The 17191-nt window shown below is 34.1% G+C and overlaps 1 long non-coding RNA gene across 1 annotated transcript in view; it reads left to right on the top strand.

Annotated features, from left to right (window-relative positions):
- The window catches only part of LOC134761273 (uncharacterized), a 195445-nt gene that overhangs the window by 166385 nt on the left and 11869 nt on the right, over positions 1–17191 (top strand). Inside the window, exon 4 of the long non-coding RNA XR_010139691.1 lies at positions 16200–16340. This is a non-coding gene — a long non-coding RNA (uncharacterized LOC134761273). The remainder of the gene's footprint in view (positions 1–16199; positions 16341–17191) is intronic.

Below are 17191 nucleotides of genomic sequence, written 5' to 3' on the forward strand. Positions count from 1 at the left end.
AAATCATGTTACTAAATCATTCCTTAAATACATTAAGCTAATTTTCAGCATTGCTGATTTTAAATTGTGGTCTGCCAAACCCTGGAGGTCACCAAGACACGTTCAAGGGGTCCACAAAGTCAACTTATTTTTTTACAATAATAATAAGACTTTATATGCTTGGTAGTGACATTCTTTCACAAATATAAAGTGGCATTTTCCAGAGTCTACATAAACTATGATACCAAACAGATTGAAGGCAGAAGCAAATATAAGAACTAAGACATCTATTGTTAAAGTATTTTGTACCAATAAACCACAATAGCATTCTTCTCCATCCTTTTGTTGTTATTATTGTCTTGGATAATGTCATCATTAAATTAAAATGTCATTTATGTAAACATATAAGGGGTTTATTGTTGTATTTAAATACATTGTTAAACTACTATATTTTTAAATTATCCATTTTAATTTCTAATATGGCAAATATTAATACAGATTGAGTATCCCTTATCCAACATGCTTGGAATCAGAAGTGTTTTGAATTTTTATATTAAAATATTTTCATATACATAATCAAGTAATTTTGGGACGAGACCCAAGTCTAAGTACTAAATTTATGTTTCGTATACACCTTATACACAGAGCCTAAAGGTAATTTTATATCATAATTTAAATACTTTTGCACAGGAAACAAAGTTTTTACTGCATTTTGCAACCCATCATATGAGGTCAGGTGTGGAATTTCCTGTTTGTGGCATCATGTTCATACTCGAAACGTTTGGAATTTTGGCACATTTCAGATTTTGGATTTTCTGATTAGGGATGCTCAACATGTAAAAATAGCCCCCAAATCCAAAGTTCTTTGAGGTCGTCAGTAATTTGTAGGGTAAAGGATATTTTAAACCAAACGATTAGACACCACTGGAACAGACTTCAGAGTTTGCTTTTCCTTCTGTTTAAGATCTGTCTCAAAATTTTCACAAGGCTCTTTATCATGCTTTCTCTATGACGTCTTTCTTAATATTCAGATCCTTACGCAAATGTCAACTCCTCTCAGAAGCCTTTCCTGACCACACTAGCTAAAGTAGTCCTCTATTTCACATTGTTATCTTCTACTATACTGCTCTCTTTTAATTTTATTAGCACTTCAAAGTGTTTGTTTGAAGTTTTATTATTTCTTAATTCCTCTATGAATTTCTTTTCTAGCTCTTCCATTGAAAGAGAAACACGCTTTCATTTATAAAACTTGTTTTGTTCACCATTGAACTAACACAAAGGAACAGATTTCCAAATCAGATCTAAATAAATCAAATATAACATGTAGTGTCAATGGCAGAGGAAATTTACTGTCATGAGCAAATGGAAAGAAGATGTGGGACTTTGATGGTGGCTTCCTGGGTCCTTAATTTTCATGTGATAAACACTTTCTCAGACTCAGAGTAATAAATCAGTTCTCTAAGTGAAGTTCCTGGGTTACCTCTTACAGGAACCACTCTGTTTATAACACCAAGTTATACACCAAAGCATTGTTTGTGTAGCTAACCTGACATTTTCCAGGAACCTATGCTTGATACATTTGGAGGTTCTCGGTTTGTTCATCACGAGCTATCTTATCTGGGGACAACCTGCTAAAATAATTCCAGGTAAGTTTTCTTTTCATAGCAAATCTTTTTAGTCTATTTATTAGGGAGTCTGCTTATCAACATATTTACAAGATTAGACTGGGCCACTGACTTTCTTCTGGGGCTTTGCTCCAGTAATCAGGAGAGAAAATGAGGTCAACTACTTTAATACCTTTCTTCCAACCAGAAAAACACCAGTTCTTAGAATAATAACTATAATTTAGTAAATATTATAAATATGTGTTATAGGACTGACTGGGTATCATTATTTCAATATTCTTTTAATATTTCACTATGTAATTTGACATAATTTATTCCTTTTTAAAAGAGAACATGGGGCTATTTGTACAACATCATGATGAACATCTTTGCAATCCATCTTTGTACATTTACCTAACTTTTTCTTTAAGTCACATTCTCAGAAGTAAAATTCTGGGTCTAAAGACATCCATATATCACATTTGCAGGCCTGTCATAAAGTTGTCATCAAAAAATTGTGCTAGTATCTATCCCTGATATTACACAAAAATTGTCTACTAAGTGACACTGTCATCTGTATTTTCTAAAAATACATTTTAAATATTGCTAATCTTATTAGCCAAAATAAGTCTAGCTTCTGAAATGTATTATTTATTAGTAATAATAAAATATATTTTGTTTATTAATCATTTTGTATTTTTATAAATCAACTGTTGATGTCTTTTACGTATTTCTGTTTGTTTCTATATTTTCTCTGTATTTTTTTATTCTCATGTTTATATGACTTAACCAGTTTTTGTGTGTATTTGTGCATATATATGTGGGTATATATACATTTATGTGTATATGTATAAATATATACACGCATGTATATTTTCACCTGGTTAAGTATTAAGCTTATCACAATTGTGTAGAAATTCATTGCTTAGTCTACTTTTTTTGACATAATGACCATTATTCTATGAAGTTTTGACAGTAATTTTACCACAAAATGTGATTTATTATTGGTATGCATTGCAGCCACAAGGCAGGTATTATACGATTGTAATAAGTCATTATTTAGCTCTGAATTCTCCACTCACAATTTTTAGAAGACTTTTCGCTACCCAACGCAGAATCTGGAATATTTTATTTTATTACTGACAATGTAATTTTTCTGCTAATTTTTAGAAGATAATTTGCTGCTGTTCTTCTAGAAGCATAAATCAGAAACAGAAGACATAAATCAAACACCTCCAGGGAATTGACAGTTAGTTTTAATGTATAGGGAAAATATGTAACATAGCAAGGTATGATGGCATTGTTGGCCAACTGAAGAATACAAGCTCAACTAAATACAAATTCATTTTGTAAAATTAATTTTAGTCAATTTAACAAAAACTTGTTTAATACCTGAATCTAGGATCAGTTCCAACAACTGTCAAACTTTGGACTGTAAGAATTCTAAATAGGTGGAGACCATCATTCCATGCTAGTTTCATAGAGTAAATTTGTCTTTCCTTTGAACAGACACACACATACATGAACTCATACATGAACATGCATTTGCATGCATATGCCTATATATGTAATATATATAATATTCTATTATCAATTGATAGCAGATATATAGATGGTATTTTTGTCCTAGCACATATATATATGCTGTATATATATGCTATATATATGCTGTATATATATGCTATATATATGCTCTATATGCTATATATATGCTATACATATATGCTATATATATGCTATATATATGCTATACATATATGCTATATATATATGCTATATATATGCTATACACACATGCTATATATATGCTACATATATGCTATATATATATGCTATATACATATATATGCTACATACATATATATATATATATACATATATATATATATACGCTAGAGCTTTTAGATTTACAAAAACAAAACAAAACCAAAAATTATGCATGTAGGAAAACATTTACATGATAGGTCAATTGGTACCCAACCCAACAATTGTTTTTTATGAAATACATTTGTTTACTTGTTTAACATATTTCTCCTTAACTAGAATAATTGAAAGCACTATCTGAAAAGAACAAATATTAATTGTTGCTATCTCTTCATTTTTTCCCTTGAACAACTTTCTCCCAATGTTTGATTTTTTTTGCAACCACTTCATTTAATGCAAAACTTTTTTTATGTTCATATATTATATTGGTGCTTTAATGCATGTTCTTCAAGGAAGTTATTCAGAAACTGTTTATGAGATATCAGTTTTAAAGTATGTTAAGAAATGTGGCAATCTCTAGAGATAACTCTTTTGTACTTTAATTTACACAACTTGTCAGTTAAGTACAATTGAAATGGGAATTCAGCTGCCGTCTCTCAAAGAGATTTTCTCTCTTTCCCAGGTATTTAAAAAACTTGCTATAAACTTAAGGTTTTCTACTGATTAGTATTTTAAACTAACTTGTTATAAACGCAGGAGTTCCTTGTATTTTTCATAAAGTCTTCCAGAATTATGTGTTTTCTAAGGATCTGAGAATGATTTGATTTATTGACGTACAGTGCTTGACTACAAAAATGTTATTCCCATTTAGTCTGGCTTTAATAATAACTACAGGAATAAATAAAAATTATATCATTTTTGATGTAGCATTTACCTTTTAAATATGATATCAAACAAGACACACTAAAAACATTTACATTTTGACAGTGTTAAGTACAAAAGTAAATGGAAATATGTACAAGCACGTGAGAAAAAACAACAGTATCTCTGTAATTAAAGCATATGAATAAAATGAAACAAGAATTCGAAAGAAATTTGATCCATTAAAACTTAAATTGCAATCCTAAAAGCACCAGTTTGGTAACCGTTTATTAAATAAGAATTAAATCATTGATACACATTTTATTTCTTCATTCTTTTCTTTTTTCTTCATGTAGTAAAAAAATTGATTTATGTTATTGAAGCAGAATTCACTAATCATGTAAAGATTAATTGATCCTTGAAATGCTGCATATCTAACATTTTTAGAAATTGGTTTCTCTGGGTCAGACAATATCTGAGAAAGAAAGAATTGGGAAGATACTTTCAGTTCTGTACAAAAATAATGAAACAGATCTGGTAAGCTGAAGATCTGAGCATTATTTTGACAGACATGGGAAATGGGGACTGCACCTGCCTATCTCACCTGGTTTTCAATGCTTCACTTGCACTGGCTTTTAGCTATTTTCAACCATGTATGAATGAGGTACATAGCTAACATTAAATGACAAGGTCACTACTAATGATGTCCTGGAGGGCAGCCAGCCTAGTCCCAAATCCTGAATTTGCCATGTGGAAAGAAATGAACATGCAACATGAAAAACTGCTGCCTCTAAATTCCAAGATAATAATACAAGTCATATATAGTTTCTTATGGTTTGCAAAGCATATTAACATACAAAATTTATTGAGACAATCACAACAAAACCTATGAGAAGGAGCAATGTTTGTAGTTATACTTACAAACAATGCAATTCATATTCAGTATCAAATGGTATTTTCAGATTCAGCTATTAATAAAAAAGGACACTTTTTAAGTAAGACAAGGAGTAAAAAACGAAAACAGAAAGTGATCATTGTTAATTTGAGTTTAAGAATGATACCCAATAAAAATGTCCAAGTAAATCAATACATGTAAAATAATAGTAGTCCCGATAGCAAAAGGAAATAGAAAGCAGATGCATAGATGCCCTTTACACTCTGTCCAAATGTGTGATTTAGGGAGCCCTTAAATCCTGATTCTTTTTTTTTTTTAACATGTTCTCTCATACTGTCACTCAAGACCCAGGCTGGAGTGCAGTGTGGTGCCATCATAGCTCACTGCAGTGCTGACTTCCTGGGTTCAAGCAATCCTCTTGCCCCAGCCTCCAGAGTAGCTGGGACTACAGGAGTGCATCAGGCCTAAATAAAATTAAAAAAAAAATGGAGATGGGGTATCACCATGTTGTCCAGGTCTGTCTCAAACTCCTGGGACCAAGCAATCCTCCTCTCTTGTCATCCCAAAATGTCAGGATTATAAGCTTCAGCCACTGTACTCAGCCATGATAGTTCTTAATCATCAATACATTTAGCTCTTATTTGGAGATGTTATTCTCTCCCAATTTTTACCATAGATTTATAAATTTTAGTGCTAGGAGAAACCCCAGAAACACTTAAGGCTACTTGCTTTATCTTGAAGATGAGACAGGGTTTAAAACCTTAATCCTTACCTTAATCCTGACTTTAATCCTTCCAGAGAGAGAGTTCACATCCCAGTCACTATTATGCCATATACAGAATAGCCCTAGAACCTAGATACCTAATTTAAGAATTAATGTCTGATTTTTTCTGAGACAGATACCTATCCTTCTCCTGATTACATCAAGTGACGTAAAGGTGACTAGTTTAAAATCTTACTAAAAAGAGGAAAAAAAACATATAATTAAATCCTTCAGAAATAATTATATAAATACAGAAACAAATGCAGAGCCCCCCTTTTGAATATTGAATTGAGTATGTGAGTAAAGAGCACTCTACTCAAAATTTACAAAATATGTATAAAAACCCAAAATTGATACTCCAAAATATTGTAGAATCATCAGTAGAACATGTAATCAGTTATTTATATGTTTCAAAATAATAATAACTATATGTTATCTATAAAATATGTAATTTATATCAAGATTAGAAAAACACAAACTATGATCTTTTTTCATAATACAACTAATGACATGCCATCTATGCCTCTATAATTCAATAAGTTCATGTGTCCACCTGAGACATTCTTGTTCATATTGACACTTAAGTGGATTTCTGTGGCTTGTTATATTCTTCATTGTATGTCTTCAGTTTGATATTTTGGAGATTGCTGTCTATGGCTTCTTTCTCATTAACTAATTATTTGAAACTTTGGCCAAAACAAATGTTTCCTTGCCCTATTACCCAACAGACATAGACATATTTGAATCTATTTCTATGCATCTGGTTTAGCCCACTTATTCCTTTCTTCTTTCATTGATTTCTCCTGTTCTTTCACTTGGTTAGAAATCCAAGTAGTTGTCAGATCTGGGTTATCAAGTTCCTGGTGATTAGAAAACTAAGAATGTTAAAATGGTATTATGCAGAAACAGAAAAAAAAAACTCTCCCTAGCACCATCCAGCACTCACCTCCCCAAATATTTTACTTTATTACATCATGACAATAAGAGAATAGTTACAGCTCCATATTTCAAGTAATTTATAATATGCTAGTAGAAAAAAAAACAAATACATATTATGGTACAGAATGTCTGTAAGTTGTGACCAGCAAGATACAAAGTGTTATTCAATTTAATTTGAAGAATACAGAGGGTATTAACAAGCACTGCGCTGTAGGCTGGATGGAAAAATGATGTTTTCCTAGCAACTCTCTGTCTAATGAGAGTGACAAGATAGTAAACAAACCATTAGGATACAGTGAGAAAAGTGCTATGGTAGAGTAATGTAATAATAGTTCAAAAGAAAGACAGCTCATATCCTGCATACGACTCTGCCATATGTAGTTTTTAAAAAACAGTTTAGAAAAATAGAAAAACTTCCAAAGACCCTCAATGAGTAAACGTACATTAGACATTTGGCAAAATCCAGAAAATGATACAAAACTTCATACTCCTGAGGAGTGGAAACTCAGCCAGAAGTAGTCTCAGAGGCTAGTCATTTTAGATAGCCTCAACTTTCTCCACATTTTCTTCAGTCATCATATTTCTATTAATCCTAACACAGTAGTTTACACATTTGCCAGGTAATTCTTAAAAATGGATAAACCATAATGTTACCTGAAATCAAATTTAAAATTTCAGAAGTATAAGCAACTGAAGCAAGAATGTTCAGCATAGTCAAGGTTTGATGACACTCATGCATGTCACTTTGGTCCCTCAGAATATACTTTTAATTTCAAATTACATTACATATAATTCTAATAAGTAATTCTGAAATAAATAAATGAACATTCATAGCTTTTGTCATTTTGCTTTATTTTTTTGTTTCAAAGTCTCACTCTATCACCCAGGCTAGAGGGCTGTGGCACGATCATGGCTTGCTGCAGCCTCAAACTCCTGGGCTCCAGTGATCCTCTAACCTCAGCCTCTTTGGTAGTTGGTACCACAGACATGTAGCACATCAGTTAATTTTTAATTTTTTTGTAGAGATCGGGTCTCAATGTGTTGCCCAGGCTGGTATTGAACTCCTGGGCTCAGGTGATCCTCCCACCTTGGCCTCCCAAAGCGCTGGGACTATAAGCATGAGCCACCATGCCTGGCCACATTTATAGTTTTATACTTTATGGTTTATAAAACAATTTAAGATAGACTACTTCATCTCAGTATCAGGAATACACCTTGCAATAATCATATTTAGGATATCAATATTTAGGATAGTTAGCTCTTCATGTTGCATTGATCCCCTTACCATTATGTAATGCCCTCCTTTGCCTATTTTGATCTGTGTTGGTTTAAAGTCTGTTTTATCGGAGACTAGGATTGCAACCCTTGCTTTTTTTTTTTTTTTTTTTGCTTTCCATTTGCTTGGTGAATATTCCTCAATCCCCTTATTTTGAGCCTACGTGTGTCTTTACAAGGAGGATGTGTCTCCTGAATACAGCACACCAATGGGGCTTGAGTCTTTATCCAATTTGCCAGTCTGTGTGAAACCCTGTCTCTACTAAAAATACAAAAATTAGACTGGTGTGGCGGTGGGTGCCTATAATCCCAGCTACTTGGCAGGCTGGGACATGAGAATTGCTTGAACCTGGGAGGCAGAGGTAGCAGTGAGCCGAGGTTGCGCCACTGCACTCCAGCCTGCGACAGAGCGAGACGCCGTCTCAAAAAATACATACGTACGTACATACATACATAAGAATGTTGAATATTCCCCTCCACACACACTCTCTTCTGGCTTGTAGGGTTTCTGCAGAGAGATCCGCTGTTAGTCTGATGGGCTTCCCTTTGTGGGTAACCCAATCTTTCCCTCTGGCTACGCTTAACATTTTTTCCTTCATTTCAACCTGAAGACAGAGGCAGAGGGCAAGGAGTAGGTACAAGAAAGTATAGGAGCATTTATCTTCAACAGGCTTGTTTATTTATGTTGACCAGGAGCTGATCTTTGATCATATGCGCACGTGACCCGTTCTCTGAAAGGGGAACAATCAATGTTAATTACCCGCAGACAGTGTTTGCTCCAGGCTTTTGGCAGTATGCCTGTACTGAATAAAAACAAGCAGCTCCAGCTTCTTGAGGCTGCCTCTCTGGCCACTAGTGCTGGGCGGTCCCCTAGCTGCTCTTACACTGCATACCTGTGTCTGATACTCCTTTCTTCCGTCCCTTGGCCAGGGTCTGCGGACAGACCCAGCAACAAAGTGCACAATAAATGTAATATGGGAGAATCATCCTGAAACCATCCACCCCTTGCTGTCTGTGGAAAAAACTGTCTTCCATGACACTGATCCCTGGTGCCAAAAAGGTTGGGCACCACTGCTTTATGACATCTATATAGACTAAAATTGTGCTTGGTCTGGTAATAATCTTATATCAAAGTTTTCAAATATAATAGAATATTCAGTTTACAGAGTAACATGAAAGTGGCAATGATCAGTTGTGAATCACTTATATAGTATGAAACGTGTATACCTGAAAAATAATCTGAACACTGTGGAGAAATCACAACACAGAGGAAAGCACTGTTCAAGAGGCAATCATGCATCTCTCAAGGGTACATTTTCATGAGTTCTTTCTTTCGTAAGAATATCCTTGCTGGTATGTATGGTGGTTGCTCCATCAAAATTTGGTACCATCCATAAATGCCAAATCCTGAGAATTATCTGCATTGAGAAAGAATATAATTGTTGTGTTTAAATCAAAGATGACTAATTCTATCATACACAAGTTTCCATAAGCTGGTTAGGTCCAAAAGATTGTGAATCCTGTAAAATCCTCCCAAATTTCTATGCACCAAACTCTTTGTTATTTGTTTTGTGAGATTTAAAAGAATCACATTCAAATATTTAGGAAGAAATAAAAATAATGACCAGAAAATCAATCTGCTTATTCTCATTAAGTAACCAAATAATTGAGCACATTGTGTTATAAGGTATGTTTAGAATTGTGAATACCAGTTATGCATACATTGTAGTTATTGAGTAGATATATGTTAACAGTTGTTTCCAGCTCAGTAAATGCCCTTGATTCACTTCATGTCAGATACCAGTCTATAGCTTAAACATGAGAATATCTGCTAAAGTAATATGGCATAAGAAGGGTCAACATGCTGAAGAGAAATGGGAACAGAAGCTTGGGGAAAAAAGCTATATTAAACCAGCTCTGGATTAAGGTCTCAGTGGAGGTAGGGGATAGCTCTGACAATCTGTGGTATGTGCCATTTCCTCTGTTTCTAGTAATAGCATTCCAGTTTGATCTTGGAAAGATATTCACTCATTGTATCTTATAGTGGGAGAAATTAGAAGAATCAGTTACTCTCTGTCTAGAATTTAAATCTTGACCAAGTTCCAAAAAACACAACAAAGTGTTGTAGCTGATTATTCCAGACACAGAGTGTTCATTAGTTTCACCTTCAGATATCCCCAGAACTCTTCTTCCTTAGTTCAGTTATATAGACCACCTTTTTTGGTTCTATGATTTTCTATTCTTTCAATAAATTCCCATTTAACTATAGTTTCCATAGTTAGAAACAAAAATATAAAGCTTACATCAAATTAATTCTAAATAGGTTTCAGTCTTAACTTTGCATGTAGATTTTCGGTTGAATTTTTCAAGTGAACCATTTAATAAGTCTAGTGAGATTTTCAGTTTCAATATGATTATTTTCCACTATATTAAATTGTTTATGTGTTCAAACAGCCTGTAATTTAAACTAATATAATACTATCAATGGTGTTTACAATGAGTATTGAATTGATTTGAATTTTTTTACTGTTTTAATTTTCTATTTTCTAGTGTAATAGTGATAATAACAAAAGCAATAATAATAATAACTCACATTTATTGACTACATAACTTCATGCCAGGCATTATTCTATATATGTATTATCTCATTTAATTCTCACAGTGATTCCATAAGTTCTAATATTAAAATTCATTTTCTGTATGTATTAGGCTATTCTTGTATTGCTATAAATTAATACCTGAGACTTGGTAATTTACAAAGAAAAGAGATTTAGTTGGCTTATGATTATGCAGGCTTTACAGGAAACATGATGCTGGCATATGCTTGGCTTCTAGCAAGGCCTCAGAAAGCTTACACTTATGGCAGAAGGCAAAGGGGAAGCAGATAGGTCACATGGTGAAAGCAGGAGCAAGGAAGAGAGGAATAGTTGGAGGGAAGTTGCTACACACTTTTAAATGACCAGATTTCACTAAAACTCACTATCACAAAAAGCATCAAGACATAAGGATCTGCCCCCATTTTCCAAATGCCTCCCACTGGGACCCACCTCCAGTACTGGAAATCACAATTCAAAGTGAGATTTGGGTAGAGATGAATATTCAAACTATGTCAGTGTATGATAAAAGTAAGGCTAAAGAAAATGAATAGCTTACTCTACCTATCTTCATTTTTAACAGGCATAACCTGTCCACCAGGTAGATTTTTCTGGTCCTAAATTTTATGCTATTACATTGGCAAAGCCTTAATAAACACAAATATAACTGGACTAGATATTAATAGCTCCTATTTTATTCCAGTGTAATTTTTAAAATCTGTAAGATAAAAATTTGTATTAAGGATTTGATTTGTGTACTTGTTAAAGCCATTGTCATATTAAAGCTGTTTTTTTTTTTTTTTTCAGTGAAAATAGGTAAGCTCAACAGAACCCGCTATTACTTGGCAAACATTCACAGTTATTATAGCACGTGTAGTGAGCCTGAATCAATTGCATGGCTCTGCAAAACTGTTTCCTAACGGTTTTATGAACAAGGCTCCATGTTTTTATAATAAGGAAATAAAGCATAAAAATAGAATGGTTGGAGTGAAAAATAAAAATAGTTATTGTAAATAAAAGTATAGCATTTTAAATTATCTGATCAATTTGACATACTAAAGATATGTTTCTGAATATTCCTGGAAATTATAGACAGTCTCACTTATATTTTTTCCTGAATTGTAGTGCCTAGCTAGCTATGTTACACAATGTAGGCACTCCATTTAAATGTAGTAAATGCTAATATGTTCAGCACTGTAAGTTTCTCTTCTAAGAATTATGAACTAACTTCTGTATTAAATTCTTCATAGAGGCTCTATGTTTACATAATATATATAAATTATTAATATGGTAGTTACTGAATTACTACTGTATTAATTCATCTAAAACAAAGTGTAACATAATTGCTTTCTGAACTATTGATTGTAAAAAGTAAAAGTAAAAGCAGGTTAATGTAAAATAACCATGAAGGGAAAATAATACTTACAGAAATATCACACCATAGAAGACAGTTCAATAAAGAAATAGTATTAAATAGGCAAAAACATAAGAGGACTATTATAAAAATATAGCATTGGTATAAAAGTCATCAAATGGCTTAGGCATTCATGGAATATTAAAAGATAGAACATAGCGGGCACGGTGGTTCACGCCTGTAATCCCAGCACTTTGGAAGGCCGAGGCAGGAGAATCACGAGGTCAAGAGATCAAGATCATCCTGCCCAACATGGTGAAACCCCGTCTCTACAAAAAATACAAAAATTAGCTGGGTGTGGTGGCATGCACCTGTAGTCCCAGCTACTCGGGAGGCTGAGGCAGGATGATGACTTGAACCCAGGAGGTGGAGGTTGCAGTGAGCCAAGATTGCACCACTACACTCCAGCCTGGTGACAGAGCAAGACTCAATCTCAAAAACAAACAAACGAACAAACAAACAAAAACATAGAGTATAAATGCATTATAATACAACAGGAAGGAGATAATTCAATAGTGGTATTTCTTTCAACCGTTCCCACTATACACAGGATAGAGTTGATTACTTCTTTGTGATAAAAATAATTGTTCATAGTTTGGCCACTGCACACTTTTTCTATTTTGTCTATCACCAGCCTTCTCATCCTGCTATGAGGCCAATCTCCCTGACAAAGCATATATATTCTGAATTCCAATTTTGTTAAAATTCAGTATATTGGCAATGATCCTTCAATAATGTACTCTCAGACAATCATTCTATTATACATTAATATTCTCTTCTTTAAATACCCTGCTTCCATTCTCTGTTTTTTTTTTGGTCTCAATTCTACTAGTAATGTTCTTGCCAGCAGCAGTTATGCTTTATTCCTTTTTATATTTCCAAAACAGGTCATATTGGGAGGTCTAAATAAATCAGCTAATAAAAATACAAGTATCCTTTTAAAATAATTGAAAGAGAAAAAATGCAAGGTAACAGAGAGACGAAAAATATGCCAATAGATATAAAACAAGATTCATTCAATTTAAGAAATAATTCATTGTAAACTAAAAAAAGAAATATTTGTTGAAGTACTTATCGCTATTTGGTCAAGTTCTTAGTGAAGAAACTAGAACAAAAGTACATAATTTTTAAAAAGAACTAATTGAGAGTAAGTATACAGGAATTTTTCATATCTGCTATTAACTGATTCTCTGATGTGGGGGACAACGTATCATCTCTACCATTATGAAAAAAAAATTCTCTACATGTTTTTCTTCATTATGCAATATTTGAGTTTATATCATATTTCAGTTAAAATTCATATTTTTACTATAAGTAGTGAGATATGTCACAAATAATGTTTCATAAACAATAATGCAGCTAATAAATAAAAAAATTTGTTATGATTATTTTCCACAATAAAATATGGTAAGCAATAAGATGTGTTGAAACAACCGCATGCATTGCAGGGGGTATAACTGTCATGGGTATTCCAGGTGATCAGGTGTTGACATGGTAAATCTGAGATTCTTGTTATATTTTGGGGGGGGAGGTTATGCTGCTCACTGATAAGTAGTTTCTACTCTTTCTAGGTATATAGAAGACTGAGCCTGTTGAGTCCCTTGAGTATGGGCGTTTCTAGCATTAGCTATAGAGAAAAGAGGGGAAATATCATGTTATTTCCAAGATGTAACATTTAATTCCCAGTGTGATAAACTCCAGGGTGCTCTTTCCTCTGCTACAGTGATTCAGTGGTTGTGGAAGCACCCGTTGAGATAGACCTTTATCAGCTAGGTCCCTTACAAAACAGGATGGGAAAATAAACTAACACCTCCTCAATCCTGTCAACCAACATAAAATAACTTTTGTTGTCTTAAGCCACTGAAGTTTTGCGAGGGTTTAATTCCACAGTATAACTGAGTTTACCGGGACTAGTAGAGGATATGGTTTGTATATGTGAGATTTTGACATAAATAAAAGGCTAAAATAAGTAGCAATAGATTAGGTATTCAGAGGTATGTAATTAGGTAAATGCCACCAATAGCTAGAAAGACAGGGATTGGGGCAGGTTTAATACAAAGTTAGTCAAATTTAGGCTTCATTTTCTGCCACTTTCACAAAGTCCATTTCAAAGCCCCTAGGAGGGAACCTAGTAATGTGTTCATATGGATTTTACAAATAGATATATTCACAACTGTTGTGGGAAGTCAGGGACCCCAAACAGAAGGACCGGCTGAAGCCATGGCAGAAGAACGTGGATTGTGAAGATTTCATGGACTTTTATTAGATCCCCAAATTAATACTTTTATAATTTCTTACGCCTGTCTTTACTGCAATCTCTAAACATAAATTGTGAAGATTTCATGGACACTTATCACTTCCCCAATCAATACCCTTGTGATTTCTTATGCCTGTCTTTACTTTAATCTCTTAATCCTGTCATCTCGTAATCCGGGGAGGATGTGTGTCACCTCAGGACCCTGTGATCATTGCGTTAACTGCACAAATTGTAGAGCATGTGTGTTTAAACAATATGAAATCTGGGCACCTTGAAAAAAGAACAGGATAACAGCAATGTTTAGGAAACAAGAGAGATAAACTTAAACTCTGACCGCCAGTGAGCCGGGTGGAACAGAGCCATATTTCTCTTCTTTCAAAAAGCAAATGGGAGAAATATTGCTGAATTTTTTTTCTCAGCAAGGAACATGCCTGGGAAAGAGAATACGTGCCTGGGGGTGGGTCTATAGTTGGCCCCCTTGGGTGTGGCCATTTTCTATGGTCGAAACTGTAGGGATGAAATAAACCTCAGTCTCCCATAGTGCTCCCAGGCTTATTAGGAAGAGGAAATTCCCACCTAATAAATTTTGGTCAGACTGGTTGCTCTCAAAACCCTGTCTCCTGATAACATGTTATCAATGACAATGGTGCCTGACACCTCATTAGCAATTTTAATTTCACCCCAGTCCTGTGGTCCTGTGATCTGGCCCTGCCTCCATTTGCCTTGTGATATTCTATTACCTTGTGAAGTATGTGATCTTTGTGACCCACACCCTATTCGTGCACTCCCTCCCCTTTTGAAAATCCCTAATAAAAACTTGCTGGTTTTGCGGCTTGTGGGGCATCACGGAACCTACCGACATGTGATGTCTCCCCTGGATGCCCAGCTTTAAAATTTCTCTCTTTTGTACTCTGTCCCTTTATTTCTCAAACTGGCTGATGCTTAGGGAAAATAGAAAAGAACCTACATGACTATTGGGGCAGGTTCCCCGATACACAACATATGCAAACATAGGGTATTGCATATTCACTTTATTAAAGTCACTGTCTTCACTAACTTCCTCTTCATCACATTTTATATTCATGTTAAGTGGAATTAGAATTGCTACACCAATTCTGGCATTTGGCTAAGGGAAAGTTGAGTTGGAGACACATTTAGTTTAAGCTTAATGAAGTATAACAGTGTGACTCACAATTTGTAGCTAAGTTGTTGTTAGCTATGCCACTGCGGAAATGCTTCCCAGAATATTCTACAGCCCTCTGTGCCAATTAGCCCAGTGTTATGCAATAGAAATGTGGCCAGTAGCAACTGGCTTCAGAGAATATGGGTTATGGAGAAATAAGAAAATTGGTATTTCATGAAGTTAGAAATAAGTATATGAGATTTCATTTTCCAATTATCAAATTTAAAAGTAAAGCAGAGAATTTGTTTCTTCATAGAAGTCTAGTCAACACTGAAATTCTCTCCTTTCTGTAATATAGTAAATAATGTGATGTGTATATAAACACAATATATTTTTGTCTTTTTTATGGACATTATCACTATTACTACTAGCAGTGAGTAATTCTGTGCATGAAATCATAAGTTTGTGTCCAGCTTGTCAACAATTTTTTTAAGAATGGCTCCACTATACTAAGAAAGGAAAGAATTACTTTTCTACCCTCTGAGAGATGATATTACAAAATTAATGTAAAATTAAATGTAATCAAAGAAAATACAGCAAAAAAGACAGAAAAATAATTTTATAGGCATAGCAGGTAAATATATGTTTTAAATGGATAAAGCTTCTGGTATTTGGTTTTTTGTTTGTAATTATTTTGTAATTTATTTTCTCATTACAAACAAGTACTTGATTTTGTACCTAATTTTATATTTATAATTTAGTATTGTCTTTTATTTTTTTTCTTTTTTTAGACAGATTCTCACTCTGTCGCCGGGCTGGAGTGCAATGGTGTGATCTTGGCTCACTGCAACCCCCGCCTCCTGGTTTCCAGCGATTCCCCTGCCTCAGCCTCCAGAGTAGCTGGAACTACAGGCGCATGCTGCCACGCCCAGGTAATTTTTGAATTTTTAGTAGAGACGGGGTTTCACCATGTTGACCAGGATGATCTTGATCTCTTGACTTCCTGATCTGTCCGCTTTGGCCTCCCAAAGTGCTGAGATTACAAGCGTGAGCCACCGCGCCCAGCAGTGTTGTCTTTTTAAAGAGGACTTCCAATTACATAAGTTTCTGCTGTGAAAACTTGAACCCACGCCATCATAGTGATTCCCACTTTATAATAGTAAAACTTCTGGCAAATCTTGTTTTTGACCATTTGAAACTCAGATAAAGTCTACTAATCGTAAAACCATGAGGCTATAGGTAGAAATGCAGAGTATTAATACTGTATGTTCATTGTTATTGGCTGCGTTTTGCAAGGTATTAATAGAGATGAACTCAGAAAACAACTAACAATAATGACTGAAAACAGACTTTGTCCCTAAACTCATGCCCCTGGAAAACTATTTATTAATAAATGACACATTACTAAATGTGTCATTTATTAATAAAACTGAAAAGCAAGATATTTAGACATAAATATATAAAGCAATCTTATTAACAATAGCTAAAAACTAGAAGTAGCCCAAATGTTCACGAATAGGTAAATAAATATAGTCATTTTTGTATATCCGTAAAATAGAACACTGAGGAGTAATAAAAAGAGATGAAAGTCAAAATAATTATACTGAGCGTAACAAACAGAATTCCATGTATGTAAAATTATGGACAATGTCATAAGTCTACCAGTATAAAAATATACAGTCATAAAAAGTAGATTAGTTGTTGCCTGGGGGTAAGGGGCAGAAGGGAGGACATAGACATGAAAGAGTCAGAGGAAACTTTCGTAGGTATGCACAGGTGTCAA

This window comes from Pongo abelii, chromosome 3 (genome assembly GCF_028885655.2).
Source record: "Pongo abelii isolate AG06213 chromosome 3, NHGRI_mPonAbe1-v2.0_pri, whole genome shotgun sequence".
NCBI classification, from domain to species: domain Eukaryota; kingdom Metazoa; phylum Chordata; class Mammalia; order Primates; family Hominidae; genus Pongo; species Pongo abelii.